The following is a 7754-nucleotide window of genomic DNA, read 5'->3' as shown; positions in this document are numbered from 1 at the left end:
TTTTTTTTAGTATATATATGTGTGTGTATGTGTGTGTACGTGTGGGTGCATATATGTATATATGTATGTATGTATATATGAACTCTGGTGGCACAGGGTTTAAGTCTTGGCTGCGTACTGAAAGGCTAGCAGATTGAACCTGCTAGCTGTTCCATAAGAGAAAGATGTGGCAATTCTATTCTGTCCTTTAGGGTTACTGTGAATCAGAATAAAAAAGATATATATGAATGTCTGGATCCTAAGGCAGCTGTATGTTTAACCTTTAAAGAAACTACCAAACTGTTTTTCAAAGTGATTGTGTCATTTTCTATTTCTACCATCAGTGTACTAGAGTTTTATTTGCTACACATCCTGTCAGTACTTGTTATGATTAATCTTCTAATTTTAGTTGTTCTGAGAAATATGTAGCAGTATTTCAATGTGGTCTTAATTTTCACTTCCCTAATGACTAATGATATTAAACTTCATTTCATGTGCTTATTTGCCATCTTCTTATAAGATCATCTTTGTCTTCTTTAGGGAAGTGTCTAGTCAAATCGTTTGCCCATTTTTCTATTGGGTTGTTTTCTTATTATTGTTATTTGAAAGTTTTTTTTTTATATATTCTATATAAGTTTTATTTTAATTAGATATAGAATTTACAAAGAAACACAATTTTATGCTAACAGTTATTTGCTCTCAAAACTTTGAAGTCATTATTCTACTGTCTTCTGGTTTCCATTATTGCTGTTCAGAAGTCTGATTTGTCTTTTCTCTCTGATTGAGTTTAAGATCTGCTTGTCTGATATGCTAAAATTTCCTTATGATATGTCTAATACTAGTTTTTTTTTTTTTTTAATTCTCTGTAACATAAGCTGTTACTTCTTGGGTCTGTGGATTGATGCTTTCATAAATTCTGAAAATCTTATACTCACTACCTCTTTAAAAATCACTTGTTCTTTATTCTGTTTTCTCCTTGAGGAATTCTATTAGATATTGGACCTTCTTATCTATCTTCAATACACCTTAATATTGTTTTTGTCTTTTCCATCTTCTTTCTCTTGTGCTGAATTTTGAGTAATTTGTTTGGGTATATCTTCCACCACATCTGTCTCTAATTTGCTATTTAACACATTTATTGAGTTTTTAATTTTAAATAATTACATATTTTCCAAAATTTCATTATGGCAGTTCTCAAACATAACTAAAGTTTGAAAAATATTATAGTGAGCACTTACTTGTGTAACTATCACCTAGATTCTATCATTAGCATTTTATTATATTTTTTATATCTCATATTAATCTATCCCTCTGCCCATCCATTAATGTCTTCAAATATTAATTTTTTTTTTAATTTTTAGAAGTTACATTTGTTTTTCCCCTAATCTGCCTGATCATTTTAATTAGAGCCTTGTTATTTGCACATCTTTGTGATTGTGACCTCATTTCTTTAAAACTTTTAAATAGTTCTATGTTTTATATCCGATAATTCCAAAACCAGCAGTAACTAGGTACCTAAACCTGTTGTTACTGTTCCTGCTGAATTTCAACCATTATGGCATGCCTTATTTTATTGCTTTGTGATCTTTGATTGTCAGTTCATTTCTTGATGATAATCTATGAGAGTATTTTAGGCCTAATTTGGAGTAGATTACCTCTAGAAAATATTTACTTGTTTTGGCTTCAGTAGTCATGGAAAGCCAACCAAAAACCAAACCAAACCCACTGTCGTGGAGTTGGATTCGACTCATAGTGACGCCTCCTTGGGTTTCCAAGGCAGTATCACTAACGGAAGTAGATTGCCAAACCTTCCTTCCGAGGAGTGGCTGGTAAGTTTGAACTGCCAGCCTTCTGGTTAGCAGTCAGATGCCTTAGGCACCATCACCAGAGCTCCTCATGGAAAGCCAGTGATGTACAATTACTTCAAATTCCTTTGACAGTCTTAGCTCAGTGACAAAGTTCAAGGGTGAAATGCCTTACCTACTTACTGGTTTAAGGTCCAGTGTATTGATAGCAATGCTCCCATTAGCATCTTCCCTCAAAGCAACTTTACCCGTTTGTCCACTGCTCTTACTCCATCCTCCCAGCTACTCTGACCTTACTCAGGTAAGGAGTATTTGTGTGTGTGTGTTTGTATGTGCATGTAAGAGAGAGGAATCCTTCTTGGAGACCTCCCTTATCTACATTAACACAAGTAATGTTTCAAATTATGCATCCTGTCCAATGTGCTTGTTCTGTAGAGCACTAAGTTAGCCACAGTACTAAAAGCAGAAGTCCTCAAAATACTTTTTCATATATTCAGAAGTTATAAAATTTGGTTTCATGAAATAAAATTTTATCCTATTTACATCCTAAACCTTAAAATAGATTTATGAAAGCATTTTTTTGGGGGGTCATAAGGCAGGTTTCTAACAGCAATTGTTTACCCTTAGTTACAAAAGTAACTTTTCATTTTAGAGTAGTTTTGTACTAAGAGAAAAATTGTAAAATAGTACAGAGAATTCCTGTATTTCTCACACCCAGTTTTCTCTATTGTTAATATCTTACATTAGTATTGTCACAAGTAATGAACCAATGTTGACATAAAGTTTATAACCCATTGCTGTTAAGTCAATTCCAATTCATAGTGAACCTGTAGGAGAGAGTACACCTGTCCCACAGGATTTCTAAGGGTGTAATCTTTATAGACACAGACTGCCACATCTTTCTCCCAGTAAAATTTATACTGGATTCACATTTCTTTAGCTAATGCTCCCCCTTCCCCCCTTTTTAAATATACTCATTATGTTTCCTAGAATGTTACAGTGTTTCAGATTTGCTATGTTTTTAAATGACTTTGGACAGTTTTGAGGAATACTGGTCAAGTGTTTTGTAGAATGCTCCTCACCTGGGGTTTGCCTGATGCTTTTTTTCATGATTAGACTGCAGTTACTGGTTTTTGGAGGTCCTTGGGTAGCACAAGCAGTTTGCAACTGGCTGCTAACCTGAAGCCTGGTGGTTCAGACATCCAGTGGCACCACGGAAGAAAGACCTAGCAATCTGCTTCCATAAAGACTACAGCTGAAAAAATCCCCATGAAGCTGTTCTACTTTGTAACACATGGTGTCACCATGAGTTGGAATTGACTTGATAGCAATAGGTTTATAGGTCTATTGAAGGAAGCCCACAAAGGGTGCCATTTTCAACTTGTCACGTCTAGAGTATACATTTTCAACTGTTGTTGTTACCTTTGATCACTTGATCAAAATAGTGTCTGATTCTACCATTGTAAAATTATTCTTGATTTCCCCCCTTTCATATTGTACTCTTTGGAAGTAAGTCACTATTCTTAGTCCACACTTAAGAGATGGGAAGTTATGCTATGCCTCTTTGAGGATAGAGTATCAGCATAAGTTGTTTGGAATTCTTCTGAAAAAGGTATTTATCTATCCTTCCCACTTATTAATTGACCTATTTATTCTTTTATTTGTTTGTATCAACATGGATTCATGGTTATGTATATTGTACTTTGGGTTACAATTCGGTACTATGCTATTTATTTTGTTGGTTGAATTGCTCCAAATTTGGCCATTGGCATCACTTTCATCTAACTCTTGTGTCCTTTTGACAGACCTTCATTGTAAGTTTTTTCTTTTTAACATTTTCTTACTCTCTGACACAACAAGATACTGCAGGCTCAACCACTATGCCACTAGAGTTCCTTTCCCAGCAGAAAGATCAAGGAAATATTTGTGTGTGTGCTTATCTTTAAGGAGCTCTGGTCTTAGAGTAGTTAAAGCATTCAGCTGCTAACCAAAAGGTTGGTGGTTCAAACCCATTGGCTGTGGGAGGAAGATGAGACATTCTGCTTCTGTAAGGATTTACAACCTTGGAAACCCTATGGAACAGTTCTGCTCTGTCCTAAAGGGTCACTGTGAGTCAGAATCGATTTGAAGACAGTGGGTTTTGTTTTTGTTTTTTTTATACTAACCTGTGTATATACACATGTTTGTAAATATTTCTATATGTATTCATCTGTATCTATATTAAGATAAACTGAATTTATACTGATGCCTCTAACTATAATCTGGTATCATATGGATCATTTTCATCTTCTCCCTCCCCTTACTAGTCTGAAACCTTTCACTCCAACAGTGAGAAACCTGGCTTTCCCTATCCACCATCCATTTACTTGTTCAATTCCAGTATATGTGGATAGTGGCTTCAGAATTGTTACTGTACTCCCCTGGGAAACATATTTACCAACTAGAGTCTAATGCTTACGTGTGTTTTCTTTGCCATTAGTTTTACAATTTCTATTCATTTAGAAAGTTATTTAGGTTAACACCTTTTTCCCCCACTCCTTTCGGTGTGGTTATTTCATGTTTGTGTCAGTTAGGTTATTTTATAATGATTTGCATTTTATCTTGACCTCCTCTGCCCTTCTAAGTAAATTTTTAAAAGTTGTATATATTCAGGTTCACTATTTGTGTTGTAAAGTCCTATGGGTTTTAACAAATATTTTGTGTCATGTGTCTATCATTACAATATCCTTATAGAATATTTTCATCACCCTGTGCTTTACCTGTTCAACCCTCTTCTTCCATCCCCAAACCCTGGCACTACTAATCTTTTCACTGTCTCTCTTGTTTTGTTTTTTCCATCATGTTATATAAATGGTATCATACATTATGTAGCCTTTTCATACTAGCTTCCTTCACTTAGATATATACATTTAAGATTCATCCATGTTTTAGCATGAGTTGGTAGCTCATTCTTTCTTATTGCTGAGTAGTAATCCATTGTATGGAATCTATTACACTTGATTTATTCATTCCTCTATTGAAGACATCTTGGTTGTTTCTAGTCTTTTCAATTATGAATAAAGCTACTATAAACATTTGAATACAGGTAAAATGTCAATTTTCAGGATTTCCTCTGCTTGTTTTTCTTTGAGATACATATTTATGACATTATTTAATCAGGAAAATTTTTCATGTACACATGTGCAGAAGCTATTTACATATGCATGAGATAGTACATGACACTGCCATTCTTTTTACTTTCTTTACAGATATTCAAGAATTTTATGAGGTGACGTTGCTAAATTCTCAAAAAAGTTGTGAACAAAAGATAGAAGAAGCCAATCAAGTTGCTCAGAAATGGGAGAAGACTTCCCTTCTTGCTACGCATCATGATAGTCTTCAAAAATCTGCAGAGGTATACTATTTAAACTGCTAGAAGAGCTGAATAATATGACATGCTGTGTGCCAATAAAGAAGTAGTAGTAGCAGCAGCAGTAGTATTAATAGTTATCATTGTCAATACAATGACAACAGTCATAATAGAAATATCCCATACTGTAGGCACTTTTCATAGATGAAAATCCAGATGTTGCCAAAAGATAAAATGAGGTTAAGAGTTGATATGATTCTTCATATTATAAAAATATGTCGTGTTTTGGATATTGTCACAGTTTGAGTTAAATTTGGTCTAAGTCATTCTAAAAGTTTAGAAAATGATTCCAGATATATAAGGTGAAGGAAATGGATAGTGGGATAGGAGAATATGTTCTAAGTCTGTAATCCTTCTCAAAATAAAAATTGAAAACCAGTTGCTGTTGATTCTAGTCAGGAAGGTAGTTATGTTTATCTCCTTGAGTATGGAGTATCTATATAAATTACTTGGAATTCTTCTGAAAGGGAGATACATCTATTCTTCTCATTCATTCATTCACTTATTTATATTATTCAATTATTTATTCAAGAATCCCTGGATGGCACAAATTGTTAAGAACTTGGCTGCTAACTGAAAGGTTGGGAGTTTGAACCCACCCAGATGTATATCAGAAGGATGGCCTGGTGAGCTGCTTCCAAATGATCACAGCCATGGAAACCCTATGAAGCACAGTTCTACTCTGCAACATATGGGGACATTATGCATTGGCATTGAGTTCAAAGCAGCTATTGATTACATAGATGTATGTCAGAAGGATGGCCTGGTGAGCTGCTTCCAAATGATCACAGCCATGGAAACCCTATGGAGCACAGTTCTACTCTGCAACATATGGGGACATTATGCATTGGCATTGAGTTCAAAGCAGCTATTGATTACATAGTGGTAGCAAATATACTAGGACAGAAATAAAATGATCCATTGAAGTTCAGGAACAAAATAGTAGAACTCCTATTTATATTTCTTTTTATTGCATTTTTTAAAATAATTTCCTATTGGGAGCTCTGGTAGCATAGTGGCTAAGGCACTTGACTGCTCACCAGATGGCTGGCGGTTCAAACCCATCAGCCACTCCTCGGAAGGAAGGTTGGGCAATCCTACTTCCGTAGTGATACTGCCTCGGAAACCCAAGGAGGGGTCGCTATGAGTCAGGGCTGACTTGACGGCACATAACAACAACAACAACAACAACAACAATGTTTATAAAATTTTTATTATATCATATATTAACACCAGTGCATATACATTTTAAAAGTAAATATAGAGCTATTCGAGTTATATTGCAAAATGGTTTTCATAGATAGAATTGTAGGATCAAAAAGTTTGGATACTATTGGTCTAATTAATAGTAACCAAAGATAAAGCAAGTTCAGGCATGTCCCAGGTTCATAGATGAGGTTTATAGCTGAGACAGGGGCATATCAAGGATCTGGCAGCCAATATATTAAAAGCAGTTAGTAGTAATACACACACACACACACACACAAATATACAAATTAAAAAAACAAAACAAAACAAACTCACTGCCATTGAGTTGATTCTAACTCATACCAACCCCTTCTTGGGTTTCCAAGGGGGTATTACTACGGAAGCAGATTGCCCAGTCTTCCTTCTGAGGAGTGGCTGGTGGGTTTGAACTGCTGGCCATCTGGTTAGCAGTGAAATGCCTTAGGCACTATGCCACCAGAGCTCCCACACATATGTAAATAGCAATCTGTCTATATATATAAAGCTATTGCCATGGTATTTTCAATCCCCTCTTATGCTTGTGAGAGCTGGATGTTGAATAAAGAAGACCAAAGAAGAGTTGATGCTTTTGAGTTGTGATGTTGGAGAAGAATGGTAAGAGTACCATGGACTTCTAAAAGAACTAACAGATCTATACAGGAAGAAGTGCAGCCAGAATGCTCTTTAGAAGTGAAGATGGCCAGACTTTGTCTCACCTACTTTGATCATGTTGTCAAGAGGAAACATTCCCTGGAGAAGGATATCATGCTTGGTAAAGTGGAGGGTCAAGAAAGAAGAAGAAGGCCCTCAATGAGATAGATTAACACAGCGGCTGCAATGATGGGCTCAGGTATAACAAGGATCGTGAGGCTGGCACAGGACTGGGCAGTGTTTTTGTTCTGCTGTGCATAGGGTGGTTGTGAGTCAGAGATGACTCGACAGCACATACCAACAACATTTATGTGTGTGTGTAGTGCACTGGTGGTGTAGTGGGTAAGGCATTTGGCTACTAATCAGAAAGTCAGCAGTTCAAGTTCACCAGCTGCTCTGTGAGAAGAAGATGTGGCAATCTACTTCTGGGAAAGATTCACAGCCTTGGAAATCCAGTAGGGGTTGCTATGTGTTGTAATTGACTTAGTGGCAGTGGGTTTGGTTTTATATGTGTATGTGTGTGTGTGTGTGTATGTGTGTGTGTGTATATATATATGTTGTTGTTGTTATGTGCCGTCGAGTCAAATCCGACTCATAGCGACCCCTCCTTGGGTTTCTGAGGCAGTATCACTACGGAAGTAGGATTGCCCAACCTTCCTTCCGAGGAGTGGCTGGTGGGTTTG

This window comes from Orycteropus afer, unplaced genomic scaffold, assembly GCF_000298275.1.
Source record: "Orycteropus afer afer isolate SDZICR_OR568_19922 unplaced genomic scaffold, OryAfe1.0 scaffold00154, whole genome shotgun sequence".
Taxonomy (NCBI): Eukaryota; Metazoa; Chordata; class Mammalia; order Tubulidentata; family Orycteropodidae; genus Orycteropus; species Orycteropus afer.
This window is presented reverse-complemented; position numbering follows the sequence as displayed.